Below are 25,723 nucleotides of genomic sequence, written 5' to 3'. Positions count from 1 at the left end.
CTTTCCTGTTTGGGTTCTGTTCAGTTTTATCCTTCAATGACTCATCTTAAACTGCATCTTAACTTGGAAGCCCCCCTCATTCCTTTCAAGAGTAGATGGGAGGATGCATCATTTTTTTTTTTTTTAATAAAAACACCTTCAGAAATTTTTCTTCTTTTTCACATTATATGAAACTTACCACCCTCCTCCCCAAATAGTAAATGAAAATAGTGAGTATGTAGTGAGGAACTCAATCAATGGTGACTGCTATTTTTGTAATGATATGGGACTGCTCACGGGCAGAGCCAGCAGGCTGGGCAAAGGCACTGGGCCCAGAAAGTGCACCTGAAGTTCTCCGGTCGGTTTTACAATTTCCTTACAATCTCCCCTGCCCTCAGCAGCTGGGTCTACATTGCTTGTAGAGAGAAGAAAACAGGAGCTTGGGAAAGTGGAACAGGACAAAAATGCAAGAGCACATCTTTAGACAACTTCACAGGAAAAGGTGAATATGGATTGGTGGGGGGGGTGCGGGCGGTGCAGGTTCGTATCTCCAAAGTATTCCAAAAATTTTAATGAATTTGGGGGAGGGAAGGTTATTTAGCAGATTTTATTTTGACAAACATCTAAAAATACTGTACTCTAAAATTCACTGTCATTTCATATTAATAAGATCATATTCAATGATCCAATGCTTAAAATTGGAGACCTTACTCAGATACCTTAAATTTAAAAAATTATCATCCTTTGGTAAAACTCAAACTCCATTATAATCAGAGGCACTGCAGCATTTACTCAGCTGTGCTATGTTGAAAGAACCAGTTACCTTTTCTTTGGAGGGCAGGCCAAAAATCCTGATCGATTTACCAGTGGATCTTCATCTGCTGTGATTGTAGAAGCTCCTTCTTCTTAATTTTGTTCAGACCTACAAAAAAAAGGGGCAAAGGGATGAAACAATGTATAAAATTAATCAGAAATCTACAATCTCATTAGTTGCCAGGTGTCCCAAAATTATATGTTTAAAATGTCGAAGTGTTAAAATTCGAGTCACTTTACCAATTTTACAACAAATGCAATTCAATTTTTTTTTACAATGAACTTAATTGGCTATATTTATACAATAAACTAAGAACAAACAACTATTCAATATATACATAGAGTCAGCCTCCTGGGGCTTAAAATCACTGTGTGTAATTTGCCACTAGTGAGTTTTCACTTAATTTTTTAAATGGCTATTCAGAAAGCCTGCTCCTACGAAACCTGTCAGATTTTAACCCACACATAACACACTGAGTGAGAATATTATTTGGAAAGCTCTCTCTATCCTTTATCATTCAGCAGTTTATAAAAGCAATTCATAATAGTACAAACAGGAAACAAAAACTCAATTAAACCATCTTCCTAAAAAGACACAAAGAAATTACCTGTTGCCTTATCTGCATATTTTTGTACATATGCACTCATACATATTTCAAGTAGAATGTGGGTACTACTCAAATTAATTTGGGGAAGAGCATTGAGTTATGGAATCAAGGGATTGGAGATTAACAAACCAGAGTTAGAAATTAAGCTGGTTTTCAAGTTTGACATGCAGCAGGAGGGAAAAAAACAGCAAATGTGGGCAATGACACAGCTATGGAACAGATGCTGTCCAAGTAGATAAAGCACAAGGCAGGCTGATTTCATATGAAAAATTCACTGGTAATACACTTTTCTTCCTATAATCCTCACTGGCTATACACCAAGGCTTTGCTCAACTTTTATTTATTATCACGTACTCTAAGACGGCAAATATTTCTATGGTTTGAGGTGCCAATAAAGCATCTTCCAAAGTCAGTGGCTGAAATTCTATGCCATGTTTGAACATTTTTTCATAATTACCTTTATTGGCTTTTAAGTTATTCCTGGATCATATCCTTCCCCTCTCCCTTTTTTAAACAGTTTTATTCACCCACAAAATGTTACTCAGCAGTGTAATCATTCAGTAAAGTAATCATTCCTACAATCTTTATAAGCCAGCTGTTTCTCTTTCTCAGATTTCTAATTGCTTCCCAGTCTCCTATCTTTTAAAAATTTTCTCTGATTTCCATTTCAGTGTTCCTTTTCTGCCTTATTTCCAATAAAAGCCACTATCTTGTTTAACATGTCTGTCCTGAGCCAAAATTCATTTCTTTGCATTCTAAACATTTTACGGCTATGCAAAATCACTCAAAGGAAGCTACAAATTCCCAGGATACAGGCAGCCACTAAAGATGTTACGTTACAGATAACCACCTCTTTGAAGGTGATTCCTTCAAGGTAGGCTGGAGATGCAGATACAACAACACCGGCATCATGTGTGCTTGACCCTACTTCTCTAAGTCAAGCTGGTTTTCAGTTTTCCATCAGAACACTTCAGCTATATCTCCAAAGTATCCAAGGAAGTCATCAGAGTGCTATGAAATCTCCCCCAAGATAGTGTTTGCCTTAGTAAAAAGAATTCACCGTTTACTAGCCTGAATACTGTAAAAATGCTTTAAGAGATACCCTGTTCTTAGAGAAAAATGGTAGTGGCAGTTACTAAAAATAAGCATTTAAAAATAGTAACTTTTCTACTTAGAGTAGGGGTCAGAAATCTTTCTTTAGTAGGAAAAAAGCAACTATCACATATTTGTATATATTCTTTCATTTTATCTTCACAATAACACTGTGCTCAAAAGAGCTGTTATTTATGATCTCCATTTTACTAGTGAGGAAACAAACTGAGAGAAGGTCATAATTTGCTCAAGATAACCCAGAAAATAAATGGTTTGAAACTGGAACCAGAATGGAGGCCTTTGGTGCTATTTAGCTCCCTTTCCAGTATACCAAACTGCCTAAACAGCAACTTAATTTTGTTCTGCGAAGAGAAAGAAATAATTTAAAAGGAAGACTGGAGAACACTGTCTAACAATAGAAACATACAACTTGATAGCTTTTACTCATTCACCACCTACTATGTAACAAGCATTGAACAAATACGATTTTTTAAAAGATTTTTTAAATGGCAACCCATTAGAGGTGGGAGAGGAGATGGAAACAAGAAGAAAGAAAAGACCTAATCTGAGTGTTCTCCAAAGTCCTGACAGGCATAAATTTAATTTATTTACTCTTTTTTTAAATTTTTGGTTGGGGGGTGGAAGATGGAGCTTGTAAAAGATGGCATTCTTCTAGAGTAGCTGCCTAGCCCATGGTGACCCTTTTTGTAAGCACCATATAACCCAATGCCAAGTAATGCTTGTACTATGAAACTCCAAACTCCTCTCTTGTTTTGGTGAAAGCTGGACACATGACCCAAACTGAGACATTCAACTGGTTCTCCTGAGCACTAGAAATTGGGACGAAGAGGGTCTACTCTGATCTACGCTGCAAGCTCCCCCATGTGCCCTCAGTCTCTAGGAAAAAGCCAGTCAGCAAAGACTGACGAATGAACATGCTGCTCAGAGTACATCAGCCCCAGGAGGCCCTGAAGCCCCACAGGACAGAAAGGGAAACAGTTTCTGCCCAGGGGGTTCTAGGGCTTTCCTATCCCACGTATAGTCTCCCAGAGGACCCAAGCACATCCTTCTGTAGGGTTTTAAGAATCCCCTGGACCTGAAGGGTAAATGCCCCCCCCAATCAGAGCTTGAATTTTTAGGAATTGATTTCTGATAACCGCAACAAAAATAATCTTGCTCAAGACAGTAAAACTTCTGTACTAAAAATAAATAAATAAATAAAAGGGCAGATATCAGCAGAATTTGATATAAAAGAAGATCCTGTGGAATGCCCAAGGGTTCAGAAAAATCCTCTCATTAACTTTAAACAGCAAAAAGCCCACACTGTTACATGGGCACTGTTATATCAACTTTAACAAAGAAAATGACTTATTTTCCAGGAGTAACATTTCTACGTCCTTTTAAGACTCTGAGACCCTTGTTGCAATTTATGGCATAATCTGGATCACTTCTTGTTATATAATTGAGTCTATCAAAATTAAGCACTAACCATGATACAGGAAAGAAAATACAGGCTAAACTGAGTTGGTCCTGTTTTTAAGCATAGCAGTATACACTTTCTTTTTATTTCCTAAACTTCCTTAAATTCTAGGCAAACCATGGAGCTGCAGTGTGAGAATGCACCTCAGGTGCTTGCAGAGGCTGTGAAAGGGAAGAGAAAGGGCTAGAAAGGTGGGCCCAACAAGGAGGGCAACACAGGTTTTGACTTGATTCTATCTTCTAAGCTGGAGGTGAGGGAAGGCAGACTCCTCTCTCCATCTCTCTAGAGAGGTTTACCCCAGCCGGTTTATTTATTCAATGAAAACGTGTGGAGCACGTGCCCCATGCCAGGTTCTGTGCCTTGTGGGCACCAGAACCAGGAGTGTATTCATTTGAGCTGCCTAACTCCCAGGTTACACATTTTTCTCTCCACTCTTTGACTCTCACTGCAAACAAAGAACATGGGCCTAAAATAGTTCACTTTTTTGTCTGTTTGCTTGGTGATCTTAGGGGGAGAAAAAGGGAATTTGTTGCTAATATTTAAAAGTTAGAAGGATTCACTTAAAATTCCGTATTTCCACTTTCTCTTTGAAGGTCCAAAAATCTGGCCACTGAGGCCAGCTTTCCCACATGGGGATAATTGGCTGATGCTGCGTCGTGGGCTACCTCTTGTCAGTGGGCATGTACTTCCCAAAGTACGCAGCTTGGCCACATCACTTATTTTCCTTCCAGGCCTGTCTCCTGTAGGCAGCCAAGCTTGTGACACTGAGCCTTTGTCATTTTCCTAAGTCTCTTCTCCCAAATGAAAAACCACAAACCAAAAACTTTAAAACAGGTTACATTGTCAACTGTAGGCATATTCTCCAAAAATATGATTTGACAGTGTCCCTAGTTTATTCACTCTCTTCCCACCCAAGTTCCACCTTGCTTTCACCCTAACCGGTTTTCTCCCTGGCAAAGCAAATTTAATAATGAAACTCTATACAGTCGGCCCTCCTATCCACAGGTTCCACATTCGTGGATTCAACCATCACTCATCTGGTCGGGCACTATGTTTACAGTCCGCAGTTGGTTGAAACCGTGGATGCGGAACCCATGGATACCATGGGACTGGAGGGTCCACAGTGCAGTACTGGAATAAATCTCCCACAGATACCGTCAAGTTTTTGCACCTACTGCTCTAAGGGTCACTCCACTGAACACAAAAAAGAGTTTGAAAACATAACCTGTAAAGAGGGAGCTGAAGCCAGTTACGAGGAAGGACTCCAGCACCTCTGGCCTAGGTTTCAGGGATACGTTTTAGTACCTGCAGTCAGTCGTGGGCTTTCCTGACCCTCCATAAAACTCCTCACGCGAAGTCTTAACATTTTAAAAGGAGCCTCCAGGGCTTCCCTGGTGGCACAGTGGTTAAGAATCCGCCTGCCCATGCAGGGGACGCGGATTGGAGCCCTGGTCTGGGAAGATCCCACATGCTGCGGAGCAACTAAGCCTGTGCGCCACAACTACTGAGCCTGCGCTCTAGAGCCCATAAGTCACAAATACTGAGCCTGTGCACCACAACTACTGAAGCACATGCGCCTAGAGCCCGTACTCTGCAACAAGAGAAGCCACCGCAATGAGAAGCCCGCGCACAGCAACAAAGAGTAGCCCCTGCTCACCGCAACTAGAGAAGAACCGCACGCGGCAACAAAGACCCAAAGCAGCCAAAAATAAATAAATAAAATAAAATAAACATTAAAAAAAAAAAAAGAAAGGAGGCTCCATTTTCTGACAACTTCTACATATCCACACACATTGAGCCCCTCTTCTCTCCAAAGGGTTCAACATAGCCATCCCTCCCTCCCTTTGCTATTTAAGTCTCACGGCTCTCCCATCTCAAGCTCTCCCATCTCACGGCTCTCCCATCTCTAACTCCCCCAGATTTCACTGAGATTAACTGGGCTCTCTATCCTTTTAGCTCAGGGGTCAGCAGGCCATTTTTCCATTAGTTGTGACTACAGTATACTCTTTCACCAGTAGCCTTAAGAGAGAACCAAAAATATAATAAAATTCCCAGTAGTTCTCTAATTTGCCTGCACAAAATCCTTGGTCAAGGCAGTGGGTTTACAAGTCGATTTACAAAAGCACACAAAAACAATAACAATAGTAGCAGCTGACATGTACTAAGCACTTACTATGTACCCAGTACTATTAACACATAGTAAACCCTTTACATATATCATCTCACTTAATCGTCCCAGGTCTATGATGTCAGAACTTTTACTCCACTCCTTTAAAAGAGAGAAAACTGAGGCTTGCGAGGAGAGGCCGATTAGGGGCAGACCTGAGGCAGCTGCATACTGGAGCTGAGCTTGTGCCATTCCTTCCGCTGCCGCCCACAGCAATTCCTACCTCTATTCCTCCACACCTGCTCTTCTCACCACCTTGAATTCCTTTCTTCCTACCTTCCAAGAAACTCACCCTTCCTAAGTCGGTTTCTTAGAGGCAGGGTCTGCAACATTTCAACCTTGTATCCCCAGGGCTGTTAATAAATGTTTGCTGAACAGAATTAAGTTAAAGGAACCACAGGCTCTGACAGCTACCCATCCACTCAAGTTAACATGGGCCTGGGTGGGATGTTCTTGCCTTGCTAAGAACTTGCAATTAGGCCTGAGCAAAAAGTAGCTGTTCTGACATTTACCCTCATTCTTCCCTGACAAACTCACAGAGAGAGTTCAACACTGAGAAACTCCTGGGAAGAAGGGAGTAGAGGTAAATCACAGCCCAATACTACTGTTGTCCTCTTCACAGAAGAATAAAAAGTCTGTGGAGTTAAATGCGAGGATGCCAGCCTTGGGGGACAGAGAGGGTTTCTCCCCCAGTATTCTGCCAGGGGAACACTAATCTCTTATTACTGAACTGGGGTTATGGAATTCTAAAGTTCATAGAAATATACTCAGTCAAGTCATTGCTACTCTAAGTAGTCCTTTAGGAAAGATGACAAATAAATGAACAGCTAGCAAGTATTTAGCTCTGGGGCCATACATATTAACATTATCAGTAATAATAACTCTTACTGAATGTTTACTCTGGGCCAGACCCTGTGCTAAGCACTTTGTATGCCCAGTCTTGTTTAGACTTCACCACATCCCTATGAAGAATATTTGTAAGTGAGGAAATGGAGGTCTATAGTAGTTAGATGGCATGCCCAAGGTCATTACCAAATGGCTTACAGTAAAGGCAGTGGCTAGTGGGACAAATGTGTAATTTTTATTCACAATGCTTGCAGGCTTTTTAAGTTCTTCTATCCTTCCTCTTGAAATAATGCCACCTAAAGGCAGGCTGAGTAACCTATTACAAATCTCACTTTCTTCTCTAAAAGATCCAGGAAACATCCCTCCTCTTCTATTAAGCCTTTCTAATTATTATTTGTATAGACTGCCAATGCTCACCTATATCCACATTCTCCTCTTCCTGAGCACACAATTAGACTAAATTTCCCAGTATTTGTTCTAGTAAGGTGTAACCATATGACTGAGTCCTAAAACATGAACAGAAATGTTTGGGGCCACTTCTAGGTTTGGCCCAGACAAACCTCCTTGTCTTGATACTCAATCTCTCATACCCTCTACTGGTCAAATGGAGAAGGCTCCAAACACCTAGAGGTGATGAGCAAAGTCACAAAATTTCACCCTTGAATGACTGGGTGAAGCAAGAGCCTCCTTGCCAACCCACACTGAGCTGTGACTTGAGTGACACGTAAACATGTATTGTGTTAAGCTACTGAGGTTTTGGGTAGTGACAGCAGTCAACGTACACTAATACAGTATTATTGTTGTTACTATATCATCATAATTTTCATTATCAATGGCACAACTATAATTGATTGAAAGTGTACTAATAGGAAACACATACCTATTTTATTCATTTCTCATTATGAGGTAGGTATTATCTGCATGTTACAGGTGACAAAAATTAAGGGTAAGAGATCAATAATCATTTCCTCCTCTGAATATTTATAGCATTTACAATCTGAAAGATTTACTTAGTAATTAATTATGGATTGCCTTATACACATTGCATTGATAGGTTAAGTAGTTCACTCCTGTAGTTAGTTGCTTTTTCTTGTACCTATAAATTATTTTCCTCATCTGGATAGAAAGCTGCTAAAAGGAGGGGTAGATCTTACATCTTTAAATCCTGTATCACTTCACACATTGTATAAATATACAAGTTAATTAATTGATATATATTCTTTAAATTATCTCTATATAATGTGTGTGTGTGTGTATATATCTATATAGATATAGATATAGTGTTTTGGGCCACAGCCCTCTTAGGTATACCTGACCAAGAAAAATGGCTTATTTGCTATGAAGAGTTACTTAGTATGCTATTTATTTCAGACCCATCACTTAATGAGTATCATTAATGCAATTTTTCAATACTATAATTACATGTGTAAATGTACATACACAGTACAGTGGCTGGCATACATTCAATGATTGATAAATGATTGTTTCCCTTCTCCTCCATACCAATAGCTACTTTAAGTAGGATCAAATGCTACTTGAAGAAAAAAAAAAGAAAAATGTTGTCAGTAAATAGAGGCTGATTTTAATTGCAAAGAATATTTTCCTGTCTGGGAGGAAGACTGTCTACAATGTCAGGAGCTAGAGTCAAATGGAGATCAAACACCAGTTGCAAGAGTATCCCATTTGTAAAAATCTGTGCAGGAACAGGAACTCTGGGCAAGCCGAGGAGCAGGGCTCACTCCTTCACCTTCACCACCAGTGAGCTCAGAATGGTGCCTTGGGACCCACCTTCTATTTGCTCAATTACAATTCTGTAGGTCTGGCCACATGGGATTCCCTAGAGCCATGGTATCATTATTTGTAGCCAAACACTAAGGCGCCCTCCTACAGCTCGCAGAGTATTTTTAATATTTTGTTCAAAAACAACACACCGGATTCTGAGGAAGATTTGTTCCTTTGGAGGCTGTTTGTTCCCAGCCTTCATTTACACACAGGACTCCATTTCCAAAGAATCTCATTAACACGATAAAGATACTGGCTTTCTTATGGTGATATTTCACAATAACCACATATAGCAATTCTGTGACACGATCTTTACATTAGCTAATTAATGTAAATATTTCAATTGTTGTTCATTTAAATATCCTGTTCCAAAAAGTCTCTCTTCTTTAAAGAGTTCTTTCAGGATGAAATGGAACGCAAATGCGGGTCAGTTACTGTATTTGGTACAATTAAAGTATATATTTGGACTTCTTACTCCTGCTCAGTAATCAATTGTAATATTTACTTTGTTGATGAAATTGGCTTCTCCCGGGGTAATTTTCCCTTTAACTTCTCCGTATCATCCTTAACGGCAGGCAATAAGGTTAATGCTATGATCAGCTATTACGTCGGCACATACGACTTCTGCTGCTGTTCAAATATAGCAACACAGAGTATACAACACCCAAGCTAGAAAAATACAGGTTTGAAAATTCGAGAATCAAACTCTGGATGATAACTTCTTTTAAAAATAAATATTCCTTAAAAATGTTTAACATAAATATTATTTTTAAAATAAAAGTCTTTAAAAAATACTCAGTGAAAAAAGCCAATCTCAAAAGATCACATTTATGTAACATTCCCAAAACGACAAAATTATAGAGTTGGAGAACAGATTAGTGGTTGCCAGGAGTTAGAGACTGTGAGGGTAACAGGAATGACTGTGCCTGGGAAGAAGCAGCACAGGGGAGATTTTTGCAGCGATGGAATAGTTCTGCACCTTGATTACTGTAGTGGTTACATGCATCGACAGATGAGATAAACTAACACAGAACTATACCCATACCTTATATACCAATGTCAATTTCCTGGCTTTGCTACTGTGCTATAGTTAGGTAAGATGTAATCAACGGGAGAAACTAGGTGAAGAGCAACCAGGACCTCTCTGTACTATCTTCACAATTTCCTCTGAATCTTGAATTATTTCAAAGTTAAAGAAACAGCTAAATGTTGGATTATAAACATATTTCACAGAATAATTTATTCATCCTATAAGATTATAAATAATACCCAAGCCTATGCAAATATATTTTATCATCTGATTTTCCATTTTGTATACAAATGAACTACCAATTATCTTGACAGAGGCAAGGAGAGAGTGAAAACGGAGTAGGTTTTAGAATTGGTTTTGCTGTCAGGATACATACTGTTCAGGACAATGTAACATGGACCACTTTGGCAGCCAACATCTGGATGTCTTACAAAGGGCAGGAGGTATACAATGTGTAAAAACTAAGAGCATGTATTTAAAGACTTATTTTAAAATCTGTAAGGTTCTGCCATTAAAAAAATAGAGAGCCATGAAATAGTATACTTTAAATATAACAACCTATTTGTGATATCAAGATCCCAATGAGCATATGATTATATGCAATTTGCAAAATGCATTATTAGACTTATGTGATTATCAAATATGAGATTTATTTTCTTATGTACACATGGCAATCATGTCTACAATTCAAACATCTCTCTGGCTAAATTAATATAAATTGCTGCAATGTGCCAGTAATAAATGAGACAAAAAGAATTCCAGAAGCTGGGAGATGCAAATTAAAGCCAGTGTAAGTTATTTTCACTAGGGCTTTAGACAGAGATCTTTTTATCACTGACTAAAATGTAACATTCTGGGACTACATCAAAAACATGACTCCCCGATTCCCTGTATCTCACACCTAAGCTGGCTCAACACTGGTTCATGATGACTCGGAATCTAAAGAGAGGCTGGCAGCACTTCATAAGTACCTTCCTTACAGTGATGCAATTTGACCTACATTTCCAGTGCCCATTGAAACTTCGTAGGAGGGGGAAGAGGAGAGTTTGTCATTTCTCCTACCCTCTGATTAACTAGGACAGCAAATGCCACTCAAGGGACTGCTACTGGGCAGAAGCAAAGGGGGAAGAAAGTCATGCCAGTAGGAAATTCCACAAGAGAACATTTAGAAATACTGCATTCTCTGATTCTGCAAACAAACTGTCATGGCTTTACAAGACAACAGCAAGGAAGTTGCCCCACTTTACACCATAATCAGCCTAGAACACCATGGGCTGTTTTATTTACTTCAGGCTCCCAGCATGATGAAAATTAAACTTGAACTATAGATTAATCTTTGCCACAGTCTTCTTTTTTTTAAATAAACTTTTAATTTTAGAGTGATTTTAAGTTTACCGAGAAGTTGTAAAGATTAAACAGAGTCCCTATACACCCCACCCCATTTCCCCTATGGTTCACCTCTTAGTGTGCCATATTTGTTATAACTAAGGTACCAATACTGACACATTACTATTAACTGAAGTCCATACTTTATTCAGATTTCCTTAGTTCTTGCCTAATGTCCTTTTTCCACTCCAGGATCCCATCCATATCACATTACATCTAGTTGTCATGTCTCCCTTCTCCTCCTCTAGAACGGGACAGTTTCTCAGACTTTCCTTTTTTGATAACCTTGACAACAGTTTTGAGGAGTACTGTTGAGAAAGTGTTGAATTGTTTGTCCAATGTTTTTCTCAGGATTATAATGAGATTCTTGGATTGGGGGAGGAAGACCACAGAGCTCAAGTGCCACCCTTGTTATGTCATATCAAGTGTACATTTGTCACTGTTGTTAACTTGGTCAACTGGCTGAGGTAGTGCCTGTCAGGTTTCTCCCCTGTAAAGGTTCTCCCTCCTCTTTCCATACTGTACTCTGGGGAAGGAAGTGACTGTGCAAGGCCCACATTTAAGGGATGGGCAGTTATGTTACACTTCCTTTCAGGGGATTATTGACAAAAATCGTTTGGAATTCTTCCACACAGAAAATTTATCTACGCTCTCTAATTTGCTTTACTTCTTCAATCATTTATTTGTATCAGTATGGACTCAGGGGTATGTGCTTTACATTATTATTTTGCTATATATATATTACATATTAGTTATATATTTTTTATTACTATTTATTATAGGTACATTATATATTTTATTTATATTTATTTTATATCTTGGGTTATAATTTAAAACTACATTATTTAGTTAAATCATCCCAGCTGTGACCACTGGGCACTCTTTCAGGCTCCTGTGTCCCTCTGACTACCTCATCATTCATTGTGTGTTGTGTATGTGTGTTTTATTTCATCACTTTCTTGCTTTCTGGCATCAGAATACCCTCCAGGCTCATCTTGCTTATTCCCTGCCCCAGCCATAGAATTAAGTCATGTGTCGTTGTTCCTTTTATTGGAAATGGTATTAGAAACCAAGATCTGGGAGTTGGGGCTTATCAAAGTCTTTTAATGTTTGACACTTTTAAATTTCTGTATGAACTACTTGCATAGTAAATCAACACAATTATCCCATTAAGTATCTTCACTGTGTGGTATAACATGCTAAATCATGAAGAGGATGCTTAGTAATCAAACTACCATCTGACTGGCCAAACTTTCAGGTTTGATATGACAATAAATGCCTTATTGCAAAGAAAGTTCCGGGGCGGGGCTGGGCGGGGGTGGGGGTGGGGGCAATGGAGAAACAGAATGAACTTTTTTTTTTTAAATGCAAGAAGGTCTCCTCTTTTCTCTCCCTCCGCCCCATTACCATTATATGGTACTTCCTTTATGTCAGCTCTTAATTACCCGAGTTAAAGGAAAATAGAAATATCAGTCAGATCTATCTATGAAATACATTGATGATGACCAATGACAGCAGCTACACCTTCCTATTTATGGTCTGAATATTTTAAGGTTACACATAGTTTATCTTAACTGAGACTAAACTAATCAGCCCAACACAAGGACAGAACTAGGAGCTTCCTGGGCATCAGGGGTTACCTAATGGGAAACAAACAGATTTCCACAGATAACTGAACAGCACAGAATGGAGTTAAGCACATGCAAAACACACAGGAAAATTCTTCACCTCAGACTCCAGCCATCAGTCTGTGTAAACAGACTATGCTAATAAAATAGTGACCTCACCCCCCCGCCTTTTTTTAAATAGAAAATAGGCTGGAGCCAGCACCTAATACTGATTTTCTGTCATCTTTTTCTCACTCAATCTGATTAAGATTTATATTCAGTAAACATTTCTAGAGCCTCTTCTGTGCACTAGACAGCACACTATGCCTACTGCTTCCAATTAATCCTACAGATTCAAAAGAAATTAGCTCTGTTCCCATTCTGCCCTCCCAGCAGAGTTGTTGAAGTTGTTGGAAGGTAAGTCAGGCCTTGTCAATGCTGAAGGCACAAAACGGTTTGGAGAAGCACATGGTTTAGAGTCTACTTCCAGAGTTGTCTTATAACATCTTAGAAAAGATCATAACTTCCTATCTGTAAAATAGATATAATCAAACCTACTTCTCAGGGAGAATGCATGGAAAGCAAAGCCCCGGCCCACACTATGGATTCTGTAAGAATTAGCCTGTGTTCACGCTTTACGTTTCATCATAATCACATCTAGGAAACACTAGGACTGTCCAACTAGGGTGTGCCATTGCCTTTTTTTCATTGCCACTTTTACTATCTTTGTAAACCCTAAAATCATGATCTTTAAAAAAAGAGTCAATTCCCATGCCCCAGTCAACCTGTCTTTGATAAGTAAACGATGCCCATTCATTCAAGAGGCACGGACCAGAATGGACAGGAAATATTAACAACGGTAACAGCTAACAATGCCTGAAAGCTTATTTTGTGCCAGACACTGTGTGGATGCAGCACGCCAGGCCTATGAAATAGGTATTTTAATTGTCCCTAATTTCCAAATGAGAAACTGAGGCTAGAGAGGTGAAGTAACTTGTGCACAGGTGCCACCCATCTGGGCTAGGCATACTCTCACAGAAAAACCATAACCAACAATAACAGAATTATATCAAACAACTGAACATAAACATCCCTCCCTTACCTCACACTGGTGCTTCCTTTTCAAACACTGTTGCACTGGGTGCTACAGTGGAATGAAAGAATCAGCTAAAATGTATCCTTTGCTACAGAGATGCAAACTGAGAGGGCTTTGGACACTTCTGCCCCCAAAGGGACTCCAAACTGAGACTTCCTACTTCCAAAATATTTTCAATAAATAAAACCCATTGAGGTCTCCCCTACAGCATTTTACAGAAAGTAGCAACTCCCTGGCTTTACTCTTTGGCCCCAGTGATTGCCTCAGGGCGTTCACACTACAGGCCACTTCTAGATGCAGCTAGCTTCTTCAGGGCTCAAGTCATTACCTCTCCATCTAAATGGAGTTAATCACACACACTGATTCCCTAAAACTGGTTTAAGAGATCTCCAGCTGGCTTCCTCATTCATGTTAACATTCCCAACCTGGGCATCCATACTACCCTGTATCAAGGACCTTCTCCCCTCCTGGATTTACCCCCAGGACAATCACAGGCCTGGAGAAGAGCAATCGGTTTTTGGAATTAGATCAGGATTTAAATCCTGTTTTCTACTTAACAAACTATGTGACCTCAAGCAAATCAGTTCACCTCTCCCGATGAGAATTAATGGAGGAGATAAGACCAATAAAGCACAGTGCCTAGCACATTCTAAGTGCCATTATCACCATTATCCCCATTCTACAGATAAGAAATTGAGTCTCCAAGTGGTGAAATAACAAAGGTCGCAGAGCTGGTGAGTGGTAGGGGCCAGGGCTTGAAACCAGTTTTTTCCTTCCTTCTACAACTCTTTATTGAGCACCATGCTTGGCACTTAAGGACATAACTGTGAAACAGACAGACAGGTACCTTGCTCTCATGGTGCTTACATTCTGCTAAGGAAGACAGCCATCGAAACTTCACACAAATAAGTGGAAAGGTGCTTGAAGGAGTAAAAGCAGGGTGCCTGAATACATATGGGTTTGACAGAAAGTAATAAGATCCCTGGAATTTGTCTGGAAGGTCAGGGAAGGCTTCTATGAAGAGGTGGCATTTAAACTGGGACCAGGAGGGTCCAGGAGACAGAAGAGGTGTTCAGAGATGAGGGTGGCAGCAGGCTCTCCAGGCAAGGGAAACTCTGAGAAAGCACGTCATATTCGAGGAACTAAGAAGCCAGAGCACCTGAGGAGGCTGGACAGGTAGGTGGGGCCAGATCAGAGGACCACGGTAGAGCATGGTAAGGATTCTCGATGTCATCCATCACTGAGGCAATGGTAAGGCATCAAATGATTGGCTGCCCTTGATGAAACAGTAGTAAAATGCTTATTCTGACCCCAGCTCCCTGAGGTCAGGGCCATTTGGTATCTTTTTATCGTCTGTACTTCTAGGACACAGCAAGTATACTTTTGATAAATATTTATGAGCCATATGAAAGAATCTTTGGGAAAGACAAACCACTTCTCCCTCTTTCTAAGTCCACAGCTGATGCTTCTATTAAAGTTCCTATTGCTGATTATTATAGATGGGTGTGAACCTCTTTTCACTGTTTGGTCATAAGTTTCTGGAAAGCAGAGTAAATATCTTATTTATTTTTCTATCTCTCAAGGCCAAATACTCAATAGTTATGGATTGAAACATATCCTCTTTTAACAGCTAAAAATCTCTTCTTCTATCTCTAGATTGCCTGAGTAAGAATCTTCAACCTACCTTAGTGAAATAGATCTGAAGGGATAATTGGCAAGGATTAAAGAAAAAAAAAGTTCTGCTTTCCTTTTGCAGCTTAATTTTAACAACAAAAACCCATCTCACCAATGTGTGACTGAAATTACAATTTTTATATTTTAGGAGAAATCACTTGTACAGTTCGCATGCATTTTTTCTAATCTTAGTTTAATTTTAACCAACAACAAAATGCCCCAACAGAAGGTCTTTCAGTGATTTTCCAATTCTTCTGAGAATTGTTCAGATTCTCTCTTTGAGTATTTAAAAACTCTGATAAGGGTAGGGTAACTGTTTAGGCTACTTATATTAAAAGACAGAACTGAGTTATAACCAATAGCTCATATACTTGAGGGTTTATTTTGGGATTTCAGGAGATGAGGATGATAAGATAAAATGATGAAACTGGGATTATGAATATGCTACTAGGGTGTGCTAGTAATTTTCTGTTTGATCCTTTTTCCATCCCCAGACCAATTTTCCACCATTCTGGCCCTGCTCTGTGCCCCAGAGGCTGACCTCTATGGGTAGCATCACTAGGTTCCTGCAGTCAGGCTTCCAGGTGGGTTTGGCCAATAGAAGGCACTGGAAGGAGATCAAAGAGGGAGGAAAGAAAGTGGAGGAGGGGAGTATTGCTTCTTTATTCTCTCCCCGGTCTGGGCTGCATTTTCTGGCAGTGGCTGAATCCCTCCAGGGCTATTGCGCCTGTCAGACAGCCCCTCCTCTTTGGCTCTAGCTCTCTCTTTGGACACCAGGAATGAATGCTATTTCTTCTCTTTGCTCCTTTGGACCTAGCAGTGACAACAGCTTCCCATTGCTGTTAGTTTCTGGGTGACAGGAACCCCATGTCACCCTTAACTCTGCCCACTCTCTGAAAATAACCCCTTCATTAAAGTCCTGAACCATCAGAGTTGGACTCTGTTTCCAGCCAGAACTAAGAATTCAAACCATAGACTTGTAAAACCAGCAGTCTCCCTCCTTTGCATGTGAGCAGTTATCACGAAGGTTATTCATTTTCCAGAGCAATTCCTTCACACCAAGCACTGCATGTAAGCTCTTAGGTTTCTCAGGCAGAAGTGACACCTTTTAAACTGGTCAGTTCAAGAGAACATGAGAGGGCGCTCTTGAAAAACAGCTGGCAGAATGGAGGGGCTGACACTTAACAATTCTCTAGGCAGGAGTCTGCTACATGTGAAAAATAAAATGTTTACAAAGAGATGCCACCTCCTCCTATTTCTCCCTGGGTTTCCTCTCCCTGAGAGCTTTGGAATCAAAGTCAGCACTGTATTTTCACACTGAATACCCAGAAGTTGTATCACTGCCTGGGGAAGTTGTCCTGTGTGTCACTTCACTTTGCTATTTTCTCAGACCTGAGGATCTGCTTACCACGAGCCAAGGCACACAGAAAGAAAAGCCAACCATCTTGTATTACTAGCCACCTGCCTGTGACCTTTCCTTCTTTCTCTCTTTCACAGGGTACGTCTGCACTAGGCAAAAGATGAACAGGATGAGAAATTCTGCTTTGCTCAGCCTCGCTTGTCTCTTTAACACAGCTGACCAGATTAGCACTTTTCCAATGGCAAGGACTGGCATATGCTTATACCATAATCTGCTCTGAGCTCCTTCAGATTTTTTTACCAAGGCGACTGGATTTGAGGTTAGATGTTAATTGAAATCACCTGGGAGTCTCTAAACACTCCACCTTGCTTTCACTTGGCACGACTACCCTGGAGGTTACTATATTTCTGAATATTGGGGCATTCTTCTGATCAATCAAGAGCTGACTGAAAGAATCCTTCTAGGAGGTTGATAAGAATCCATGGGGCTTATGTCAACAAGCCACTCCAACAAAGACTCCAAATGTCTCCCTCTGCAACCAGCAGGCATTCAAAGCTGACAGCAAGAGTTGCTAAGATAAAGACAGGCAGATACACTACAGTCTGCAGAAAAGATGCTCGGCTACACTTCAGCGAAAGCTGGCCAAAGAGTGAGATAGCTCTCATGTCCCACCCCAGGGGGGAGGCCTCTCTCTTCAGCCTGAAGGAAACACTGAGAAGCAGTGGGATTAACAAAACTTGGTTCTCACTGTAGTGTATCCATTTCTAACACTTGTTACCCTTAAGTGTTCATTTCAAAGGATATTTTATTGGCAAACTCTATAAGCAGCTAGGTGGACATACATGAAATGTTAATAGTGGTACCTCTAGGTAGTAGAAGTATGAGTAACTTTTATTTCCTTCTGTGTATTTGTGAAATTTTCCAAATTTTCTACAAACACCTCTGACTTATGCAAATCAGGGAATAATTATTAAACAAAAACCCTATAAGCATTCTGGAATTTCAGCTTTCTGTAAGAACCAAGTTTATGTAATTCTTGAAACTCAAAATCCAAGTTACATTTCTTAGCTTTTGTGTATTTTAAGATTTTCAATACTACTTTTTATGAACTATGTTTTCAATTTAAGAAACTACTCTAAATGTAAAAAACAAGAATGATGAACTGGGTTTAATGTGTAAATTTTTTCTGGGACACATCACAACCTTAACAGAGATAATTTAGACTCTTCGAGGTCAAAATTCACTATTTTCATACTCTGAAGCACTCCTAATACAGATGAAAAATGGAACTGTTTCTTTTTGTAAGAATACCATGCAATATCATATGCATGATATCATATGCAATGATATGGCTAAGAGACTACAGATAAAACACAGACTGGTGTTTCTTGCACCACAAATGTTAGCCAGTAAAAACTTTCCAGTCTATAGCTGATTAACACTTGACACCAGCTCTCTGGAAAAGAAAGCTAATCGTTGCTGGCAGTCAGCTAAAGCAACAGACACATTCAGAAACCTGCCTACTACGACATCATCACTGCTGTTTACTATGACAACTGATTTTTCAATTTAGTGCCATTTATAGTTCTAAACAGAAAGCTGGAATATGTACTAGCTTTCTAGGAGCTACCTTTCTCATTATCTATAATAGCTAAACATGTATTATTCACTGTCTTGTGTTGAAATAAATTAACAAGGAATCTTAGAAACCATAAACATCTTTACTAGCTTCAGGAAGCTGGTAAATTTGAACAAGTGACTCCATTTAAACTGTCCTAATGTAATGGCAAATGGTCTCTTTTCCAGCTTCGATTTATAGTTATAACTACCAGAACAATAATAATCAACAGGGTGAGGAGTACAGGGAGCAGAGACTAGAGTCTTAAATATCTCCTCTTAAGAGCAGCTAAGAGGAGATATTTAATCTCCTTTTGTGTTCAGTACTTTAAAACTTAAGGATAAAAAAGTGAATAAAATACAAAGCAATGAAAAGTATGCATTTTTCAATACAGAACTGTGTTAGCACTCTTCACGATTAAGTTCAAGGATCCTAAAGGTTCAAAATGTCTGCAAAAATGAGACCTTAATACAAATTAGAAATGCAAGAGACCATGAGAAAATTAGATTTTTGACTACTGTTGTTAACAGAACATGTTTAAAAGCTGTAGAAATCAGTGCCTGAAACAAATTAGAAAAAGAGAGATAATTTAAAAACTAGTGTTAAATGCTAAAATGAGGTTCTAAAGCTACAGAAAAGTCTTGTGACGTCTCTATGGCCAAACAAGAACCACCATATTGCCATTATGATCATGTTGATGGTTCAGACGACAATGAAACTTTAAAACTGAGGCGGAAAAGGCCTAACATACAACCCTATTATTAACAGAACACTGTCTGGAGACTTAATTAAACAAAAGCGTCAAGTGCTCCTCTCAAAATCTCTTGTAGTGATGGACCTGAAGAGCAGAAAACAGGGCAGACCATTTAAAAGAAGAGTCCAGGGGTTGGGAGGACAAGTGACTACACCAAAGGTGGTAATTACATCCTGGGGAAGTAAAAAAGGCCAGACTAAAGGTCTCCAAGAGGTACTTCAAAACCAGCTAATCATGGGAAGACGAGGTGGGGTAAATCAGCGGCTTCTCAACTGGTTATCTGTGGGGAAATAAAAAGACGCTGGGACTCCAGAGCAAGAGTAAACAAAAGCGGCTGCAAATGACCAAGGAAACCATTAGATACCTCCATTACACACCAATGTGCCCACAGTAAGAGGTTAATCGTAGGTTCACGCATCTCTAATTCAGCGTGGGACCTTGAGTAACCGGATAAAGGGCTTCTGCAATTGGTAAACCACCATTCTAGAACTGCCCTCAGCAAAAGCATGGGTAGTAAAAGTACCCAGGGGTTCTCCTGCCAACAGTAATATGCTGCAAGGGTAACTGCTTACCTTTTGTAAACCATATTCTCAGCTAAAAAACAGGGGAAAATATGCTCTTCTCTGACTTCAAAAGATAAGAGTATAAAACAGGAAAATATGTGAAAACACTCTGAATAAAATCACATTGTATTTGCACATTTTACTGATTGAAGCATGGTTTAACTTATACTCTAAAGGCTATATAAACATAGATTGTCCCTTCAGTTTATAAGATGGAAGGTCTAAAATGTTTATTTTAAGGTATTAGCAAGAATACAATGAAAGCAGCTAGACATTTCGAGAGACAGAAACAAACGCAGGGCAGTTTGGGACATTTAGTGCAGAGGCCAATAACAGTATTTATCTCACTGTGTCCTGAAGGGATCACTGTGCATTGGGTAAAAATGTTCTTCACAGGGACTGTGTTACCAAAAAATGGTTAAATTACAGTCCATGTGCTTTTCTTCTAAAATATCAGGGAAATGCATACTGTTTTATAAAAGATTACCACATAAGAAATGGATAAATATGTTACTGCACTTACAGTGGTAAGATTAGCTGAAATGGAAATAGGTGGTGTGGAGCCACAAGATTGTGTCTCAAACTGGGGTTTAAGAGGCATGTAGGATTGGGAGGGAAAGAAGTGTTGCAAGTATTAAATGTGATAGATAATGCACAAAGTAACGCACACACAGAGGCCCACAAATGTTTAGACCGTGGACGTCCGTGGTTTTACCAGCCCTGCGTCCACTCCCCGCTGCTGAGAAATGATAATTGCCCCAAAAAGTACTTTCTTGGTGAGGCAGGAACCAAGGCACCTGCCAGCACGCAGTCTGAGCCTGAGAGAGACACACTCAGTAGAGAGAGGGGTTAAAAACAATTGGAGAAGTTATGAAGTCCGGCACGCCGAGGACACTCTCCACCGAGTCCCGCTACGTGGATCCCTGAAGCTGCTCTGGATCTGATCCATTCTGAGGTCTGGTTCTTCAGCTCTATTGTCAATGCTGAGAGCTACACCACATCCTTCCAGCAACCTCCTTTTTCACTTAAAGTGGCCAGATTTAGTTTCTGTTGCTTACAACCGAAGACCTTTAGCTGATTAGTCATTATTCTGAGTCTAGAAGATGCAATTTTCTCAGAGATTTGGGAGATAAAATGTAATTTGATTGGCAAGTAATTTAGACTTAATTTTATGGTAAAACAAAGGCATGCATCATGGAGTAGAATACAAAATTCATGTCGAATTTTAAGATAATGGATTGTCCTTTGGAGATTGTTAAAGATCTGCTTCCTCCCACTTCTCACTCTCTCTCCCTGCCCCATGCAAGTGTCTTTAGCAAGGGGTTTAAGAAGCACTGGTATAGAGATTAACTTTCCTTAACTTTTAGAATTTGATCTCAGGCCAGGCAAGACCTGTGGAAGAACTGCCCTGCCCTAACTGTAAGCAAAAAAATGATCACTGTTTTCAGCCACAAAATTTTGGAGAGGGTCATTATTACTCAGCAATAGATAACTGACAGATGTGCCTCATGAATTATCATAATATGTCTACATTCTTTTATTCCATGCATTTCCTAAAGTTTCCTAGGAAGGAACTCAACACTCCAGTGTTTCCAAATAACTGTCAGAGGCAGATGTGGTTACACTTCTCATTCTTTACAGCCAGGTCAATGCTTCTAAGTCCACAGAAACAATGAAATGTACCTCAGTCAGAACACAGAGGTTTAGGCAGGAGGTAGAACATACTCCAAAGCCCAGCTAACTTAGGTGAAAATAAACTGAAAATTTTCTCTAGTTATCATAGTTATACCACAAGGATGCAGGTACAAACAGGGTTGAGCTGGAATTGAAGGTAACTGGCTAAAAGAAGAAAAATGAAGCAAAATTGCTATGTCTAAAAACTTAGTTTAAAAACTAGAGAACTCAAAACAGATTCTCCCTTTAACAGTTTCTCTGCCTGGAACCGCCTTCCATATAAACTTGAAAAATGAGAAAAACCCTCTTTTAAAAGCTCACCACATACTATCTAGAGAAAATGCTTGCTTTAGGTTACCATCCATTCAACAACTATTTACGGAGCACCAACTCTATGCCTGTGAGTCCCTGAGCACTCCTTTTTCTTCTTCTTCTTCTTTTTTGATAGTGATGCCAGGGTAAAGGGAGCATGACTGGGTGAAACTAGACCACACACCTGTCTTGGTCAAGGTAACTGGTCTGGTTAGAGGGTTTAGGCTGATGAATGCAGCAAACAAGGCTCTGCCCTCGCGCAAACCTATATCTAGAAGGGGGGAAATATTAGTAGCTAATATTGTCATTATCAGCACTATTATCACTATCATTACTGTTATTATTATGCCCTCACTCCTCCTACCACTTCTTCCTCCTTGGATACTGCTAAGTATCTGGCACTCTGCTAAGCACTTATCATTTAATCTTCACAACAGCTTAGCATGGGTATTATCCACATTTTACAGATGAGGAGACTGAGTTCTAACTGGACAAGAGCAACACAGGAAGTGCTGGAGCTCATGCTTTTAACCACTAGCCTAGACTCCCTCCATACATATGAATTCCTTACAGTTTTATAAGAATTTCAACAGCGGGAAAAGAATCCTTCACAACAAGAAATGAGGCACAACATACTCTCTTTATCAATGCCTATGCGTCTGTGTTTTCAGTGAGTTTCTTCTAAAACCTGATATTTATTTAGTCCTGTATGGAATTTTTTCTTTCCTGTTGGAAGAGTCTGGAAAATATTCTTGCTTATTAGTAATATAGAAAACATTTTTAAAGGCATTTGAGAAAGCATATTTCACTTCTCATTCAATACAACACAGACCATGAGGGAAATTGGTCATCTCGGGGAATGAGGCCTCATTTAGCCACATATAGGAGATGTTTTCCATTAGTATGTTTATTCTTTAATAACTTTATCATTTTTTCCTCATTATAAAAGCAGCATATGCTACCTAAAACAAACAAACAAACAAAAAAAAGCATAAAGAGAAAAGATCATCCACAATATTATTACCTAGAGGTAACAAGCTCCTATTAGTATTTGGTGTACGTCCTTCCAGATACTTGCTTTTAGGTTTCTATACACAGGGCTTTCATCCACCTTAAAAATCACACATTAAACATATTCTCATGCTATCCTCTGTTCTCCTAAACATCATTCCCATGTCAATAAATATCAACTTGCATCATCCTGTTTAAAGATTGCACAGTATTTTATTTCACTGTATGGATAGGCTCTAATTGACTTAATCAACCCTTTATTAATAGGCATTCAGATTACTTTCTGTGTTTTGCTATTACAAAAACCAGGGTAGTGAGGAGTCTGGCACACACATCTATGCACCCTTGACTGACTGGTTCTTTAAGATAAATTCCTAGATGTTGGCTTCGCATTTTATTTCATGATTTTGTTGGATTCATATTGCCCCAAGTGTCATCCAGAAAATATGTACCAAATTTACCTTTTTCAAAAGAAGGAAACACTTAAATGTTAAGCGTAATAACATACTTTACATTTCTAACATTTAGATTAAATGGCCAAGAACTTTAAAACTGCAATTTATCACTAAGTATCTAAAATATCAATTCAGGCCTCTGATATTGCATTAGGTTTACATTTGGAGGAGGGAAATTCTAAAACACCCAATTAGTGGGTTTTATTTCCAGCATAATGTGGTTTTGAAAAGTTAAACTCCAAAAAGAACATATTTGCTGCAAAACAAGCAATTAGTAGAGAATTCTAAAAGGCAGGAAGAGAAGTAAAAAATAATCAATTATAGCAACCACTAGGTCACCAAATCTGCATCCTATACAATGGCCAAGAGAAAAGGGTCAAGAGAGAGAAAAGGTGAAAAGAAGAAGCAGCGACTCTCAGAGCTTCAGTGACGGCCGGATGAAATTACACACAGACATATACATCTACATGCTCTGTACACACCAATCCTGGAGCTAATCTCCAGGGGTTAGAACACAAGAGGAATCTTTGTGTGCTTTATTTGAGCAAACATCATGCAGAGGGGGGTGGAGGAGGCTGCATACAGGTAAGAGCGGCTCCTTAGCAGCTTGAGGCCTAGTATCAATTACTTCCCTTCCAGGGCACAGGGAGGGTAACAGGAACTTGAGGCGTAAGACAGCTCCAAAGGCACTGATTCCCTTCAAAACCATCACACAGGACAGGGCTCACTCATCAAGCTCTACAGAAAACTGGGCAAAGTGAGAACATTTTTAGCAATAAATAATTTACTGGTGAGTACAACGCGTGTGCTAAGAAGGGAAGGCCACACACCAAAACTAGTAACAACTAACTGTACTGGAGTCTCATGCTAATGGGGACGATGGGGGCATTAGATAAAGTCTGCATACCGAAAGCACTGAATACTTGAGATGGCAAATGGCTGCGGGGAGTGCTGCTTGGTGACTTCATAAACCTATAGGACTTCCGGGCCTTCTCGGCAAGGGGGTCAGCAAACTATGGCCCATGCATGGGTCAAATCCAGCCTCAGCCTGTACACACCATGAGCTGCTGCCTGTACACAACATTTTTAAATGGTTGAAAAAAATTTTTTAATATTTCATGGCATATAAAAATTATATGAAATTCAAGCATCAGTGTCCACAAAGTTTTACTGGAATGCAGCCATGCCAACTCACTTTTATCTATGGCTGCTTTCTCCATGCACTGACAGAGGTGGAAGGTGTGACGAGGACCTGGGTGGCCAGCGAAGTTGAAAACATTTACTACCTCATCCTTTACAGAAAGTTTGCTGATCTCTGTTCTAGGCCATAAAAATCAAGTCATTTTTGAATGGTTCACAGCTCTCAACCTTGGTACATGCTTATTAGTTTGGCTCTGACATACCCAGGATTTAGACATAGCCTGCCAGCCTAACAGAGAATGCAACCCCATTGTTAAGAACAGTAAACAGGTCTAATAGGACCTATAGATGCTGGGGTACCTACCCATGATAACCAGAAAGATGTGAAAGGCTTTTCTGAATTGAAAGCAGGATGGTCCCAGAAGGTTTATGTGGGAATGAGTATGATTAAAGGTTTTCTCTTTGAAAGAACGTATGAGCTATCTCCTTCTACAGACGAGAATAAAACCATCCTCAAAAGGGCTACCACCTTTGAGCACTTACTAGGGGCCTATGACTGAGCAAAGCCTTTTGCGTTTCTTATCTCATTTAATGGTCATCTTTTCTAGACTCTGAGAGGCAGGCTGGCTGGCTGGCTCAGGAAATGGGAATCAAATCCAGGTTCGAGTCTAAAGCCTGTGTTCCTAACCACTCTCCAACTTGAAAGCAAAGGGCAAGAATGCTCACCAGGAATAAATGAGAGGGAAAGGGAAAGACCACAGGAATACCGGAAGCAAGTTTATTTTTATGGCCATGAGCATTTTATTCATCTCTCTCTTCACTCATAATATCCTCTCTTCCTTCAATGTTTAAAGAAAGGAAAATACAATTCACTTCTTCCAGAATCTTTGCTGGAGAGCAGTAGAGAGTGGAACTGAATGAACCATTCACTCCAAGAACTGGTTGTCAAGCTCAAGCCTCTGCCTATCGACCATCAAGGTATTCGGTCTAAATTTTTAAGTATAATTGAGAAACAGCCACAATGCACCTAGGGCCAGCATGTCAAGCCCTCTATGTGTATGCATGGCTTATCAACTGACAGACAACAGTTTGCTGTGGGAACAAAATGGCAGTGCTTTTGCACCCTTAAGACCACATGACAAGGTTAAGACAACTTTAAAAGGCAAGTACTGAGCACAAAGATATACTTTTTCTTATTTTTTTTCTCTTAAGAATTATTCTAACTCCCATTTTATTTAATAAAAACATATATCTCTTATTAGGGGGGCCCAGGACC

At 39.7% G+C, this 25,723-nt stretch overlaps 1 protein-coding gene across 1 annotated transcript in view; it reads right to left on the bottom strand.

The window, feature by feature from the left end:
- Positions 1-25,723, bottom strand: part of ATXN7 (ataxin 7) — a 133,521-nt gene that overhangs the window by 106,100 nt on the left and 1,698 nt on the right. The window contains 1 exon segment of the mRNA XM_089919518.1: positions 803-901. The gene's annotated coding sequence lies outside the window, so the exon portion shown is untranslated.

Source organism: Delphinapterus leucas, chromosome 10, assembly GCF_059928025.1.
Source record: "Delphinapterus leucas isolate spDelLeu-1000000601 "Yukka" chromosome 10, BTC_Dleu_Yukka2, whole genome shotgun sequence".
Lineage (NCBI taxonomy): Eukaryota > Metazoa > Chordata > Mammalia > Artiodactyla > Monodontidae > Delphinapterus > Delphinapterus leucas.
Note: the sequence above shows the minus strand (reverse complement) of the source record. Positions and strands in the feature narration are given on the sequence as shown.